At 34.2% G+C, this 17,918-nt stretch overlaps 1 pseudogene; it reads right to left on the bottom strand.

The window, feature by feature from the left end:
- Nucleotides 1-3,435: 3,435 nt before the first annotated feature.
- Nucleotides 3,436-7,051, bottom strand: LOC144548810 (uncharacterized; annotated as a pseudogene).
- Nucleotides 7,052-17,918: the final 10,867 nt, after the last annotated feature.

Raw genomic sequence — 17,918 nt, 5'->3', positions numbered from 1 at the left:
TGTTCCTTGAAGAAAGGCGTTTTTTACATCCATTTGGTAAAAATTCCAATTGTTATTCGTCGCAATAGAAAATAAAATTCTAACGGTATTCATTTTAGCTACCGGGGCAAAGGTTTCATTGTAATCTATTCCATATGTTTGAGTATACCCTTTGGCAACTAATCTAGCCTTGTACCGTTCTATGGTACCATCACTATTATATTTGGTTTTGTATACCCATTTGCAACCAACGGGTTTTTTGTTTTTTGGTAATTGTACAATTACCCATGTCCCATTTTTTTCAAGAGCTCTTAGTTCTTCCTTCATGGCACCACACCATACCGGATCAATTATGGCTTCTTGGTAGTTATTTGGTTCTAGTGTTCTCTCAATGGAGGTGAGAAATGCATTATAAGAAGAAAAAATATTTTTATATGATATGAATTATTGTATAGGGTATTGCACCGTATAGGTCTCATAGTCTCTAAGTCTAGTGGACGGTATTGGTGTTCTTATGGACCGTCTAACTTCTTGATTTTCTTCTATCTCATTATCATTGGTTTCAATATTTTATATTGTTTCTTCAACAACACTTGTCTCAACCTCTTGGTCATTATCTTGTGTAACTAATTGGTCATTTACATGAGGTAGTACCGTTGGTTCCAAATTTATTTGGTCACTTGCATGTGGTGTCTCACTCATTTCCATTGTTTTGAAATATGGCTTATCTTCACAAAATATAACGTCTCTAGACGTAAATAATTTTTTTGTTATAGGATCATAACACTTATATCCCTTTTTAAATGAGGAATATCCCAAAAAAATGGTTTTGGTTGACATATAGTCAAATTTATCTTTTCTTTTAATTTTTACAAAGCATACGCAACCAAATACTCTTAGATAATCAAAATTAATTTTTCGTTGGTAAAGGATTTCCATTGGACTTTTATTTTGTAAAATAACGCTTGGTAATCTATTTATTAAATGAGTGGCGCAAAGGATGGCATCCGACCAAAATTTTTTTGGAACATTATTTTGAAATAGTAATGCACGTGTCATTTCCAATAGATGTCTATTTTTTCTTTCCGACACTCCATTTTGCTCGGGAGTGTTTATGCAAGTAGTTTGATGTATGATTCATTTTTCTTTAAAAAACGTTGTGAAATTTTTGTTTACAAATTCCGTTCCATTATCCGATCTAAACATTTTAAGTTTTGCATCAAATTGATTTTCTATGAGACATAGAAATTCTTGAAAGCAATTGAAAACCTCATCTTTTGATTTTAATAAATACAACCAAGTAGTTCTAGAAAAATCATCAATAAATATAACAAAATATTTGAATCCATTATAAGAGTTAATTGGGGCCGGACCCCATACATCGGAGTGAACTAAATCAAACAATGCTTCACTTTTGCTATTTGATTGGAAAAAAGGAAGCTTTGTTTGTTTTGCCAACTTGCATATATCACAATTGACACAATTTGAAAATGAAAAATCTAGTGCACTATTTAAAATCTTGTTGGAAGGATGCCCAAGCCTCTTATGCCAAATGTCTTGGTTAATAGATTTAGCGGAAGCACAAACGTTTAATTCTTGTAAATTCAAGAGATAGTGTCCATTTTCAAGAAAACCTTCCCCAATCTTCCTCCCGGTTTCCCGGTCCTGAAAGATAACATTTTTATATGAGAAAATTACGTCACAATTAAACTCATATGTTAGTTTTTTTACGGAAATTAGATTTATAGGGAATGTATCAAGATATAGAACATTATGAACTTTTTTGTTAAAAATATCAATTTCTCCTACACCATTAATTTGTGCTTTCATACCGTTGGCCACTAATACAAATTGATTATTTTTTGCCATGTCTAAATTTGTAAGAAGGTCTTTATTTCCAAACATATGGTCAGTGGCACCGCTATCTATAATTATTTGATTATACAAATTTAAATAATTTGAGTTAGAGACAATACCACAAGTGTTGTTTGAATTTTTCTTGGAGAACCACACAGAGAACTGCTCAAAAAACTGCTGCATCGGATCTGACCCGCTTGATCCGCCAGCGCCATCTGGGTTAGACCCTGGTTCACTTGAACCAATCATTTTTATTGGCCGGTTGGGTTCAGTTTGAGCAGAAAAACCCCCACGCGACTCAGTCCCTTTCTTTCTCTTCTTCCCTTCATTCCAGTCCGCCATTTTCACGTCTCCCCCTCCCCTCTTTGAATCCCACCACTTCGGCCTGAGATGTGGGTGAAGAAAATAGCATTTTTCGGCTTGGTGACCCTCCTTTTTGCAGTAAGAGCATCTATCTCCCTTGATACTTGATCGGTTTGAGTAATTTGGGAAGTTAGGGTTTTTTCCGAAATTGGGGTTTTTTGTGGCAAAGCTATGAGTCTCGTGTCCCTCGCTGCCACCGACTTGTGGACCACTCATAGCAAGCCGTCGGCTTTCTTCTTGCTCCACCATGGTGATAATTTGAGCAAAGGAGGGAAGGGAAGTTGTTAAAAGAAGTTGTGATTTCACGGCTTCATAGCTTGGATTGAGACCCGCGAGATATTGGAAGATTTTATCTTCTTCTTCTCTCTGAATGGCTATTGGATCTGGTATGGGTGGCCGATAAGCTCGAAGTTCATGCCATTTCTTTTGAAGAGCACCCAGGTACTCTATATTACTCCTTGACCCTTGTTGTTCTTGCTGGATTTCTAGTTTTAATCGATAAATGTGGGAATTGTTGTTTTGTCGGCCATACATCGTTTTTATGCCTTCCCACAGTGAGAAAGCTGTTTCATGGCCAAGGAATATTTCTGAAACACTCGGCTCCATGGATTGCATGATCCATGTCATGACTCTGTCATTCTTAGATTGCCACTGTTTTCTTGCCTTTTTTTCGGCCTCAGTTGCCTCATCTTTCTTTTTTGGAACCGGCTTTACAGACTCTCCTGTGATGAATTCTAAAACCTCTCTTCCACTGAGAGATAATCTTGCGGCACTTGCCCATGAGAGATAGTTTTGGCCGTTGAGCAATGAGTTTGTGAGTTTTGAGGTATTGGTGGCTTCTTTCGAATGCTGCCCCTCTGAAGCCATCTCTTTGACGTGCTAGACTTCTGTTTATGGGTTTTTATTTTGCTTGTGTATATACCAGTTTTGCTGGTAAGAATTTGGAAGAGATTTTTTCGGTCATAGAGACTGATGCTCTGATACCATATTGAATTTATGCAATTTCTGAGGAGAGATTATTTTGAGAAAACAATTATTTCATTTTTTTTCTTCTTTACACTGTTACCATTCCTATATATATTACAAACATCTAAGCTACTGTTTTGTTACCGTTTGTACCTTGTACCTATGTACAGTATACCTATTTGTTGAATATATGCAAGGAGGCCCCTTTACTTCCTTGATTTAATCCTAGCCTTCTATTTCTAGATCTATGATGATTATTAATCTGAGATCCTAGATCCTATTTCTCAACAGTTCTTCATCAGTTTCAGGGAATAATTTGGAGTCGACTATGTCCATGACTTGGTCGGGGAAAACCATCTCAACTTGCTTCTGAAGGCTCAAACCATCTCTGATTCTCTCGTCGGTTGGACTTACTCCAGTGAACAACTCGAGCAGAAGAACTCCGTAGCTGTACACATCTCCTTCTACCGATGGCCGACCACCCATCCCATACTCTAGACATTAAGAAGTTAATAGTTACAGCCCTAAATTTAGTACAGAAGCACAATGAACTGTGACTCTACCTATTAATGTATGTCTAATTCACCTAGCTAGTTTGAAAAACTTGGGTTACATGATTTTTTAAAATTTTATGGCCCAAGACAGTAAATTAAAAAGGTATAGATAGATAATAAAATTCATTCTAAATCATGTCACTATAAATGAGGCAATACATATTTTTCCATTGGGCCTCGCCAGTGGAACAGCCTTGCCAATTTTTTTCTTTGAACCTTAACAAAGTCTATAAATAATTTTGTAGCAGCAACATAAAAAAAAATACTTCTCAAATAATAAGCTCTGCTATATATACCTGGAGGAATGTAGCCAATAGAACCTTTAATTCCACCGGTGCTTGACATTGAATGAGAAGGCATGGTATCAGGTCGAACCAAAAACCTTGCTAATCCAAAATCACTCACATGTGCAGTCATGTCATCATCCAAAAGTACATTACTAGGTTTGAGATCACAATGCACGATTGGTGCAGTTAAATGGTAATGGAGATAATCTACCGCTGCCGCCACATCAAATGCAATGTTCAATCTCTGGATGAAACTGAGGCTTCTGAATGGCCGATCCATACATGCATTTGGATGCAACCATGTTTCCAAGCTACCATTTGACATGAACTCAAAAACCAAAGCTTTGAAATCATTACCTTGGTGGTCTATGCTAGAGCACAAACTCAACACTTTAATAAGGTTCCGGTGTCTCACATTTTTTAATGCCTCGCATTCAGATAAGAAACTTCTAGAAGCACTGTGTTTCTCAAGGTTTAACACCTTCACCACAACGGTTGTCACATTCTCGAAGCTCATAACGGCTTTGTAAACTTCTCCAAATGAACCTCTTCCAATTAGATTATTCGGGGAGAAATTTTCGGTAGCTCTAAGAAGGTCATTGTATGAAACAGGCTCTAACCCATATTTCAAAGTTTTATCAGATTGTGGTTTGTTTTGAGAGTTGTTTCTCGTATAATAAATCACTAACAAGCAAATGATTGCGGTTATGCAAATAAAAGAACCAACAGAACTTATGAGCACCAAGTTTCTTCGAAAGTGATGTCTCTGTGTGGAATGTTGTGAAATGCATTGTGACAAATGCATTTGAGGTACTCCACCACAAAGCTTTGGATTTCCTCTTACATCCAGATCACTGGCATTCTTCAAAATGCCTTCTTTTGGTAATTCTCCCTCGAAATTGTTGAATGAAATATTCAAATATTGCAATTTCATTGTACCTAGGAATTCAGGGACTCGACCAGAGAATGAGTTGTTAGAGACATCAAGGATTTGCAGCCCTTTTAGATTGCTCAATCTGGTTGGAATTGTTCCTCTTAATAGATTGCTATCAAGATAAAGGACCTCAAGTATCTGGCATCAATCAATTGTGCTAGGAATCTCTCCACTCAACTTGTTATTCGAGACACGAATTGATTGCAGGTTTTTCAAGTTACCAATTTCTGGTGGCAAGATGCCAGTTAGATAATTGTGTGACAAGTCCAAACTAATGGAAAGAGAAGGAAGACTCATGATTTCTTTGGGAATTTCACCTACCAACTTATTATTTGAAATATTCAGGAGTTCTAATGATTTCATGCTACTTAACTCTGGTGGTATACTTCCTTCTAATGCATTATTTTCTAGATATAGCAGGGTCAATTGGGTAAGGTTGGAAAAAGTTATTGGGATTTGACCTGAAATTATGTTATTGTCCAGATATAATTTTCCCAGTTTGAATAGATTACCAATTTCTACCGGAATGCTGCCACTGAGAAACATTTCGCTTAGGGAAAGGCCGATTAAGTTATTGAGTTTTTGGAGCTCTGCTGGTATGCTTCCAGAAATTGGGTTACTAGACAGTGTGAGGTGACGAAGACTATTAGAAAGGTTTGTTATAGAACTAGGTAACACTCCTCGTAGTTGGTTGTGGTCAAGTTGTAAAATTTCTAACAAAGTACAATTTGTCAAAGCATCCATGAAACTCCAGTCAAGTGGCCTCTTGGCTTCTAGTTGATTAAAACTAAAAACAACTTTTTGAAGATTTTCTAAGGCTCCTAAGCTAGATGGTATAATGCCACTGAAGCAATTATCAGCTAATTCAACAGAAATAAGAGCTGAACAATTGGATATGGATTGTGGGATCTGTCCTTTGAGTTGATTGTAATAGAGCTGTAGATATTTCAAGTTTGGTAAAGAATTGCACATATCAAAAGGTAGAGTTCCATCAAGCTGGTTATTACCAAGTCCCACAGCATATAATGCTGATAGGTTGTAAAGGGAGTGTGGTATTTCGCCCGAAATGTTGTTCTGCTCAATGTCAAAAACCTGGAGGTTTTGAAGCTTCCCGAGTTCATCAGGAATGCATCCACTTAACATATTTTCAGAAAGAGCAATAAGTGTTAAACTTTGAAGATTACCCAAGGTATGTGGGATGGAACCATAGAATTTATTTTTGTAAAGACGAAGTTCCAGTAAGTTAGTAAGGTTGCCCAAGTCAGACGGGATGTGACCACTAATGCTATTTTGGTCAAGATAGAGAAGTGATAGTTTGGTAAGGTTACCAAAGGTAAGTGGATGGAACCCATGAAGTTATTACTGTTAAGGTAAAGTTCTGATAGATTAGTAAGTTTGCCTAAATCATCTGGAATATCGCCATCAAAATCATTTTGGTCAAGATAAAGATATATTAGGCTACTAACGTTGCCCAAGGTGGAAGGAATTGATCGTGTGAGATTATTGACATATAAACCTAAATATTGGAGCCGTGGGATGAGGCCGAATTCCATTGGTATGCCTCCTGTGAGGAAGTTATTCCCTAGACTTATTTCTTTCAATTCTTTGCATTGCGCTAAGTTAGATGGGATGGTTCCATGGAGATTATTATTTCTCAAATAAATAACTTCTAGATTTGAACAATTACTTAGAGTAGATGGAATGCTACGATCAAGATAATTGCTACTCAAGTTGAGAAAACGTAGCCTACCCAAATACCCGATCTCTACCGGGATGCTTCCTCCCAACTGGTTATCAGAGAGACTCATCCTTTGGAGGAACGTGAGGTTTGCTAGAGATGGGGATATATAACCTGACAAGTTTTTGGAGTCAAGAACGAGAGCAGTCACTCTATCTGGATGGTGCCGGCCACACATGATCCCTTGCCATTGACAGTGGTGCAGTGACTCGTTCCATGAGGAGAGGACACCAAATGGGTTATCATGTATTTGGGACTTGAAAGAGAGAAGTGTTGATCGATCAGTATTACTATTTGTTACTATGGCAGCAAGAGAAAAGGAGGATAAGGTTAAGAGACTTAAGAGTAGGTGAATCGTGAGCATGCTTTCCATGATTTGTGTAATGTGTGCAATGAGATTCTCTCTCACAGAGTACTCTTCTTATAATGAAAGGGAGATGTATGGTTTGAAGGAAGTTGACCTCAAAATGTTTCCTCTTGAGTCGTTGCATTAAAAATATAGCACGGAAGTTGTTGTAGTGCTGCACCTACTACAATATCTGACTTATCCATCTTAATTTATAGGGTTATGAATAAAATTGAATGCGAAATAGATCATATGGACATGCGCGCGCACAAACACCATTATGTGACAAGGCCAGGATAGCAATTTTTTCATAATTCATATGCATAATTACCAATAAAATTATTTTAATAAGCTAATAAATGAATGAAAAAAAAAATGTATTCATATGCGACTAGTACAATTCTTATAATCACGTACGTAGATGGATTTTATTAAAAGCAAGAATGATTACAGAACTGTATTTGGTGTTGATTGCAGGACTTGCAAATTGCTGTGATTTTAATTAATATCCAATACTAAATAAAAATTAATAGAAATGCTCAAGATTCCCCGAAATTTTTATTAATAGAAAATAAATTAAATAAATATCGATATTAGAGAATGGTTTTGATTTTTTTCGAGATATAGGAAAAATGTGATAGACTATCATGCCTCTGGCTGTGATGGAGTATCACGGTCAGAATTAACACTAATTAATCCCTCATTCCTTCTAACTGAACCACATAGAAAAAAAAATCAGAAAAAACCCAGGCCGTGATACTCCATCACGGCCAAAGATTTACCAAAAAAAAAAAAAAAAAAAATTCTGGCCGTGATAAAAAATAAGAAGTCTTTCCATTAATTTATGATGTATTAAGGCCATAGGTCTAAAAGGTGATCAGATAAAAACAAAGATGCCGACAAGGATCCAAACGTATCAATATAGAAAAGCTGGGGCCCTCGCAAAAAATAAATAATTCATGAATACCAAGGTTCATTAACCCAGAAGCTTCATTAATCCATTCGAGAGAATTCGCATCATATCTCATATTTTGCGTTATTTTTTGAAAAATCTGAACCTCTGGCCGTGATATTCCATCACGGCCCGTATTTTTTTTTTTGGCAAATCTCTGGCCCAAAAATCTGAACCTATTAAATAAAAATTAATAGAAATGCTCATGATTTTGTGGAAATTATGCCCAGACCGTCAAGATGCCCGGCGGTTGGCACATAATATTTTTATTTTCTCTGATTTCATATTGAAACAATGCTTTTGTGGCCCAAATTGTCAGATTTGTGTTTTTTTTATTTGATCATTTTTTTAAATATTTGGTGTGGACCGCATGCTATAATTTATTAAAGGCAAATGACTTGCAAATTTCCAGGATAGCAGGCTAGAATTTAATGCGGACATGTGCTCTTGTTTTCCTGTCGGACGAAGACTTGATCAGTAGACCGCATCTCTTTTTTTTATTCCAATCTCAGCTTTCCAAATTTTGTAATTTGCTATGAAATGGAGCTCTAATTTTCATATTATGTAAAGAGATTAAATCAGATATTTGGATATAATTTTTATTTTACTTTTGAGTTGGTAGGTGAAATATTATCAGAAATGTAACATTTATTCTATTTTTGTATGCTCAATACTCATTGTTGACTTTCATACTTTTTGGTTGTGTCGTATTTTTAATTAATCAATTAATATAAGATTAGGAGCTTGATCCGGTCTTATTTTCAAAAAATAAGATTGCCAATTCCTCATCTTCTTTCCTGTTATTTTATTTTATATTCTTGGTTTTAGTAATGTGTTTAATAACGTGAATGCCAACAAACTATTTAAATCAAAATGCTAACCAATAATTTGCTATTTTATTAATCCATATCATTTATTCTAATAAGCTAATTATAAATGAATGATAAATTATTTTCTATTGATTACTTTTAAAAGCAAGAATGAGTACACAACTAAAGATCCCTACAAAGAACATAATATTCCTATGGTTGTTGCTGCAATGATTACATTTAATAAAGTACATTGCATTAATTACATACATTGAGTGCTCTGGAAACACTTTTCTTTTATTAATACCAATATTGTCAGTGGCACCTTGCCAACTAACTTTAAAAATTCTTAAAAAAATATAGCATGACCTGCAAATGACTTGAGAATAGCATGGTCCACAATAATAATTCCAGTCTAGATCGCAATGACGAATACTTAAAAATGAGACCGTCTCTTATGTTTTTAATCCGATTCAAGCTTTCTAAATTCTGTAAATTGTTATGAAATGGAGCTGCAATTTTTAGACAGCAGTTTCATCTAATTTTCATATTCTGAAGAGAGATGTAATTGAATCTTAAAGACATTTTTTATTCTATTTTTGAGTTTGTTGGTGAACTACTATATGATAGATGTAATTTATGCTCCAAATTCATTGAAAAATTCACGCTTTTTTGGATCTTTTGATTGTTTTGTATGTCTAATTTATCAATAAAATATAGTATTAGAAGCCTGACCCCTTTCTCTCTTATTACACCAAAAAAAAAAAAGATTGCCAATTTGTTATCTTGTAGCAGCGAAATATTTTATATTGTACCCGTGAACACTGGGTTAGAGATGACTAACTCTGAAAGTTGGGACATGGGACCCGAATTGTGTATCATTTTGCATTAAGAACGCGCTATTGGAGGCTTTTGAACGCACTAAGAAAATTCGTAGAACCAACGACAAAAACCAATATCAATACTACAAACTAATGAACTTTATCTCACTTTAATGAGATTTAGCTTTATCTTACTTTAATAAGATATAACTTTTGATGGTAGTCTGATAAATTAAGAACTAGAAATCTCGATTAGCATCAAAATTTATGTGCACTTGATCCACACAAATTAAAGTTGTGTATGTGATTCTTGATGTGGATCGGATATCTCTGATTGGTCATCGGATCTAATTTGATATGATGTCCAACGGAACCATCCTGGATTCCGTGGAAAGAACGTCATCTTATCTATACAGCGACAAAAATGGAAAATTTAATCATTTTTGTTTTCGAAAATTGAAAACAAATATAGTCTCCTCCAAATTGTTAGTGGCATCCATTTTGCAGCTCACTCTATATATTTTGTTTTTTTGTTCGTAAATTTCATTTAGCTTACCGATATTTTTTTTTGAAGGTTAGTGACTTTAAGTGCCAACTAACAATTTCATTAAAAAAAAAAAGTATTTACAATGGTTCAAATAACCATAAATTCTAAATCTACTCTTTTATTCTTATAAAATATTTTAAACTAATCTAGTATTCTACCACCATCACACTTCACGACTAGATTCGCATCTTCAACTGCCGCCGCGCTTCGACGGCAACCGGATACTCACCATCACGCTCTAATCGAGATGTTGATCACCATAATTAATCGCCATCTCGCTCTACGATCAGATCTGCTTCTTCAACCGCCACCGCACTCCGACGATAGTCGGATCTACTCACCATCGCGCTCTAATCGAGAGTGAAACTTTACTCTCCAAACTCCGATGATACTGCACTCCAGCTCTGTTTGACTCTGTTTGGCTATGGTTCCTCCCCCTACCTCATTCTTCTCTCCACTCGAGAAGATATAACCGCGAGAGAGAAGAGATGTTAAATGAAACTTTATTATGAAAATAAGGATCTTATTTGCCTTCCGTACCGATATATATATAAATGGAACTTTATTATGAAAATAAGGATCTTATTTTCCTTCCGTCAGTACTAAAATACGTACCGCGAAATCCAAAATTAGGGAAGTGTAGATCAAAAGCCTTGTTTTATTGCTTCCATCATTTGTGTGAGACTGGAGACTTCCAAATGCAATATTAGGGAATTTTAGATCAAGCTAGCCTTGTTTTGTCTTTCATTATTTGTGTGAGCCTAGAGACTTAAACAATTAGCTTATATTTCAATTTGTCTTTCATTATTTCTATTGATGAATTAGCTTATTAATTTCAACTTCGTCACATACACAATTATGCACTGGCAAGCAATAATTGAATATGATTAACACACATATATAGACATCCAGTAGTCTTAGAATTGTTAATTTTAACCAAAAATAAAAGAAGAGTAGTTTATTGCCTACTCTGTATTTTTTAAAAAAAAAAAAACTGATATATCGTAGTTTTAAACATTTTGACAATACTATTTTCAAATTTTCAAATCGATAAAACATCAACCTATTATATTAGGCCCAAACCCAACCCTATTATCCCTTTCAACAGGTAAACCTCATATATATGCTGTACATGTCTTTGATGTATAAAAAGACCCAATGCAACCTAATTCAAAAATAAGCCTATCTATCTCAGATCCACACCTTAAACTCCACAAATTAATGTCCAACCAGTCTTCTCTCCACCTAACCCCTTATCTCTCAAATCAGATAATCTCGATCACTTTCTTTCTCTAGATTGTACTTCGTCAACTGTGCAAATTAATTTCTCAACCGTCCATCTAGACTGTTTAGAAACTTATACAAATAATCAAGGATCAATTTATTTTCACAGATAGTTTAATAAACATGTGTTTTTTTCTTCTCTTCCTTACTATTTCAGCAGAGTAAAACTGAAAACCACTTACACCTAAGGTACATGGTCTTTATTGTTGGATCTTAATCCAACGTTGAGCATATATGTAATATAATTATGAATTGTTTACTGTCATATATAGTTGTTACAATTCAAGTGATCTAATATGGAATTAAAATATTAGACAATCTATGTATTCAATAGGATGTGTTTCATAAATGTGTAGAAACAATTTAGGCAAAGACCAAATCATTGATGGACTGATTCTGAAATTTGCAAATACAGAAAAACTGCTTTCAGAACCCTGAGTGCAGATGCACTGAGCCCCAGTGCGGACGCACTCAGTACTTAGTCATTTTTTGGGAACTTCAGGACAACACAAGAAAAAGTCCGAGTCTAATGCGGACGCATTGGACCCCAGTGCAGACGCACTCAGTACTTAGACAAATTTTCTGAAGTTCAGCGTAGAGCACAGAAGAAAGTCCCTTAAGCCCAGTGAGGACGAACTCAGGACTTAGGTAAAATTCGGGGCTGAAAGAAAAGCAGTCATTTGGATACGTCTCAACCCAGTGCGGACGCACTCAGTCCCAGTGCAGACGCACTCGTGCTACCAGATGTGTAAACCTATATAAGGATGGGTCCCCAAGGCATAAGATAACCAACTCAACTCAGAATTCTGAAAGTGGTTATTTTTTATACATAATTTTGATAGTATTCTCCTTTCTTCCACCATCAAAGAATTGAGAGAAGAAATTCATTAGAAATTTGGAGATGATTTCTCAAGGGCGAATCTTGTTGCTTTGAAAGACTTGATCCACGATTCAACCAAAAAGGCAAGAGGGAAATCTTGGCATCAAGAGTCTTCTCTCGTGCTCACAAAGACGGTTGTTGCCCCACCATAGACTTTTATATTACATGGCAAACGACATGGAATCAAGTATTATATTATGCACTAAAGATTATGTTTTTAGTCTCTTTGGCATAGGACGGTCCTTAGGTTAAGATGGTGATTGTTTCTTCTTTCTCGGGGTGTAAGTGTTTGATATCTAGATAAGGGGTAATTGTTTGGCCTTTATGATTCCCAACATTATGTGAGAAGCCGTGAGTTCAAAACCTGAATGGGGAAAATATTTTATTATAATAACAAAAGTATTAAATAATTAGGTAGCACCTCCAACCTTTATACACAAAAAAAAACCCACCACTTACACCTAACTCATTTCCAAATACTCCGAAATTTTTGTTCTGAACATTTTTCAATAAATTAGCTGATCGTTTCACCGAAGAGTTTCCTCAAGTCGAAAAACTATAGCTTGAAACTCTGCAAAATGTAAGTCATTGGGAGTGATAAGAATTAGAGATTGGATGGTTAATAAGCAAAAGTGTTTCACGGAAATCTCTGTTATGTTAATAAGCAAGAGAGATGAGAAATAATGATTTGGAAAATACAAACGCGTACCCTACGGCAAAAAAGAGGAGACAAATAGAGATTGAATGCAGTAACAGAGTAGCTTGACTTCAAAATCACAAGTCTTTTGAAGTCAAAAGTGCAACACTTTAGTCCATCATAAAATTCTGTGATATTGCTCCAATTACTTTTGTTATATGAGAAGCACTTTATTCCATCATGAAAGAGAATAAAATGCTTTTATTTATCCTACTCTGAAATCCGTCCTTTTTCTAATATATACATTTGTTATGTGGGAAGTGTGTTTCTCGCAAAACCCAAAACATAGTGTTCTTAATAGAGCAGTTGTTAATAATAATAGCCCGTGCCCATCCCTCAATTGAGAATTATTAATTTAGTTTGAAGGTGCAGATAACAAAGTGCTTACTTTAGTGTTACCCAATGATATTTCTAATTTACTCCGTAAGTGAAGAGAGGAAAAAAAATGTTATTCATATATTTACATGCCGTCACAATAAAAAAATAAAAAAGTTTATTATTATGTGTAGTATGTAGAACAACAATAGGTACGTAGTTGTTTCTTTTCATTGTAATTGATCTACTATTAATTATTGCATGAATTATTGTGCGCAGGAGGAGTCTTTACATCGCAAAATAAAAAGAGACTAAATGCAAGTAGAGGATATCACACAATAATGCATATCCCCTCTCTGCCTAGAGACGCATGGTTGCTAGATTGTATGTTCCCTTTTTGAGTTAATTTGTTGTTGATGGATGGCTCTACTTTTCATACTTGCCATGGTTGCTATATTTAATTTTCTATTGTCTGTAGATTTTTCAATTTTATCATTGTAATTGTACTCTTAAATTTTGCACAGATTTGGATTGCGTTGGGTTGTTGTGGTTTCAATTCTCCTAATTATTACCCTTCACAAACATATATACAGTAGTTCTTAAAAGTGCCATGCAAACGGTCAGTTCGCTTCAAACAAGACCAAATTAATCGAAATTTATTTCAGTTTATTATTTGGTTAAATCCCACTTCTACCTGAAAAAGGATGGAAGGAAACCCAATAAATATAATAAAGGAAACGGTCGGTCACCTTTTTTTCTGTAGTTTAAAAGGATAATAGAAGAGAGAGATATGAAATGGAATTGCATTTCCTTGATTGTTCTTTGATTACAACTATGCTTTATATAAAGAATCTTGTCTAATTACAATTCTGCCATTAATGACAATATCTTAACAACTCTAACTATATTTCTATCATTCTCTTAACCACTTCACTAATTACAACATAATACTAACTATTAAACATAACTAACTCTATTAATTAAGCATAAAAAAAAGGAAGCAGCTAACAGTCCCCCAAAAATCTCCGGATATTTTCAACTAATTATGTAAACATCAATACTAAATCCTGTAAACATCAATACTAAATCCTATAAACTAATTCAACAAATCCTGTAAACATAAAAACGCTTGAAAATTGTTAAAAACGCGTGACAGGTGTTAAGAACGCGTGACAGCTGTTGAAAACGCGTGACAGCTGTTGGAGACCACCTTCTGTGAACATACACATAATATCATGTAAACATACACATATTATCCTGTAAACATATACACATATTATCCTATAAACATACATATATAATTCTATAAACATACATATTGTACTTGAAATTATAGCAGTTGAAATTATGGCAGTTGTGGCAGTTAAAAACGCATCAGAACTAAGCTAAAAAGTGAACGTTTTTATACACGGAGATTTTTGGGAGACTGTAGCCCGGGAGACATTACTTTTTCTCTAAATAAAATTAAACCCATGGCAACAGAATCTCCACATTCATAACATTACCACAGCCTTTGTAGTCTACAGCAGCTCTAGTGGTGCTGCTGTTTATTGTGGCTATAAGCAAATAAACAAATCAGCGTGAAACTTTTGGGGGATGATAAGAATATACGATTCATACAATGAGAAAATAAGAGGGATGTATGGTTGGAATTTCCTCAATTAATGCAAAATAATAAGATTGCCAACATGTATAAGTTATACTGTATTTAATCACCGAAGATCTTGTACTTGCTATCATTACAATGCAATTAACAGGCCTTATCAAATAGTAATTAATTTAAAGTATTGAAATTTTAATTAAAGTTAATTACAAGAAAATTTAAATTGATTTCATCAACTAGTTTCATCTAAACTAATTTGCCTTCAATATATAAAATACCGATTATTTCTACTTGGCTAAACATCTTATACATTAAAAATATCTAATTAGGCCAACAGTTTTTATAGAAAAAAAGTAAACATCAATATTAAAATTAATTATATTTGATAATTGATAATTTTCATAATAAAAATAATAATAATTGCAAGGCTATCGATGAATACATTCTTAATTGTTACTGTAAAAAATGACTATAATTATGAACTATTATTGTAAACTACAATAAGAAATAGTGTAATTGATGGAAAAACCTAGATCTAGTAGGCACTTACAATTTGAGATTTATAGGAGCTACTGAAATTCACATTTGTTGTGGGCTAAGCGAGAGCAACAAATAACTCAATTTGGTTTTGGGCTAAGAGTCAGCGAACTCCATTTCTGGCCTTTTAAACAGCACTGAAGGTCTGGAAGTGGTTTTGGGCTTGGCCGTTATATATTTTTTTAAACTGCTCTGAAGAAGAAAATTTGGGCTAACCAAGTTGAGGAGGGGCAGGGAAGAACTAATCTGCCTATATTTTTTCACTAATATATATTTTCTCGATTATTATATTTATTAAATGTAGCCCCTTTGTATTAAATTTTATTATCTTCCCTAAAAATGACTCTCTTATATTAGAATCCATTTTGTTTCAATGTTTTCTAATTTTTTAAATAATTTTTGTTTCTTTAAAGAGAAAAATAGAAAAGGGATCTAGTCGATCTAGTCCATTCCAATCAGGTTAGATATAGGTCCGACTCGACCCGACTTGTATCAATCAGAGAAGCAAGGACCCAAACTCTTCCTATTATTCTGTCATATCAAGTCAAGTCAAGTCAATTATTGACATGTTTATGTGGGGCCAGCTAAAGGGAATTGGTTCACCCTTAAAGCTCTGGCATAGTTAATTGAGTAGAACTAGGGTGTTCTTAAGTTCATCAAGTTTCTTTGTAAATTCAACTCTAAAACTATTAGATTAACTTAAAATGAAGAATCTGACTCGCTAAAATTCATCTACCTACGAGTGATGCGTCTATATACAATTTTTTTGAATTTTTAAATAAATTTTGTATAGAGTCAAGTGGTCAAAGTTATAAGAACTTTATATTACTTTGATTTTTATTTTTTTTGCACTATGTAAAATCTTTCAAGGAAGTTTTTTCATAATTCCACCAAAATTAAGGGCATGCTTTAATAATTCCACCAAAAATTAAGGGTCTGTTTTAATAATTCCACCAAAAATTAAGGGTTTGCTTTCATAATTCCAATATGGACCAGGTCTAGGACAAAGAAGAGACGCTCCTCTTGCTCTTTCTCTAGTTTTCGACAGAGAAACAGATGAAAAATCTGATACTTTATGTGATTTGAAGAAGAAAAAATAATTAAATACTTAAGTAACTATGTCAAATATTTATTTTTTTAGGATAGAAATAATGCAATTTGTTGGTTTATCATTTTATTTTTCCATATGCAACCCTTATATGAAAGAAGGGTTTTTGAGTTTGGATTCCCTGTTTAAAACCAACCTGGTTGGTTTTTGAGTTGGTTATATACATGAATCAGTGTAGTAAATAACAGTATGCGCTCGTTAGACGGATAGGATACCGCCAAGAGATTATTCGGGAATAATTGGACATAATTAGAAATAATCGAACAATTATTAGGGAAAATCCGTGACGGTTTGATAACTGTCAATAACTAATCGGCCAATTAATCGACCTAAATAGGCGTGTTTTACAAAATCGATATGAATTATAGAAGCCATATAAGTATTTGAAAAGATGTCAAATTAGCATACATGACAAATATTGTTGACATTTTGCCTCAATCTAGTATTGTAAAAGCAACACTAGACTCAGTATACTAATTAATTTTCTTGTTTTCTGTTTATACTGTAGAGAAGCTGAGAGAAATGCTGGATAGTGAAAGCACGGATTTTGATGCATTAGTTTTCACTGATCAGAGAAGTTCAGCATTCTTTGCCGGTAATACCAGATTGGATTTTTTTTTTTATCTTCATCCAATTTTTTACTATTTTAATGGCAAAATATGCTATTAAGTCCGAAACTTGATAGCATTATTTAGTACAAGTAAACATCCTTGAACAATCCAAGTAACTTCACTTTAGTACTTTACTAACCCACTAAATAAAAATTCAGAAATACAAAAAACATATCAGCAAAAAAATAGGCATAAACCTAATTTATGAAACTTTGGTTTCATGTGCAGATTGATATTGGTGCTATAGACCTAATTTATGATAAATTTCTACTGGAATTCCGCTTATGCTATGTATTTTGGGTCAAGGATGGAGCACATAAGTTGCCCCTATGTGGGCCCAATGTGGTAGTACAAGTGTATGAAAGAGCGGAACAAGCTTTGACCTTCTCTGTGGAACTATGGTGTAATTATTGCACATTTGGTACTCTCACATTTAATGATCCATCTGATATTAGAAGGTAAACTAATGGGAAAAAAATACAATGGTTAACTTAAGAGTGTTCATTGGATCGGATTGGTTAAAACCAAATTGAAATTGCCAAATCAAAATTTTAATGCGGTTTTCAAAAACGGAACTGAACCAAAGAAACCGAAATAAATTTTAGTTTGATTGGTTGAACCAAAATAAGAGAGATTAAATTTCAAAATCTCAAAACTCAATACATACACAAATACATTTAATAATCATAGAAATAAATATCAAGATATATATCAGTCGAATTGAAATAAG

This window comes from Carex rostrata, chromosome 34, assembly GCF_964058835.1.
Source record: "Carex rostrata chromosome 34, lpCarRost1.2, whole genome shotgun sequence".
Lineage (NCBI taxonomy): Eukaryota > Viridiplantae > Streptophyta > Magnoliopsida > Poales > Cyperaceae > Carex > Carex rostrata.
The sequence above is the reverse complement of the archived record's forward strand: the minus strand, read 5'-3'. Positions and strand labels throughout refer to the sequence as shown.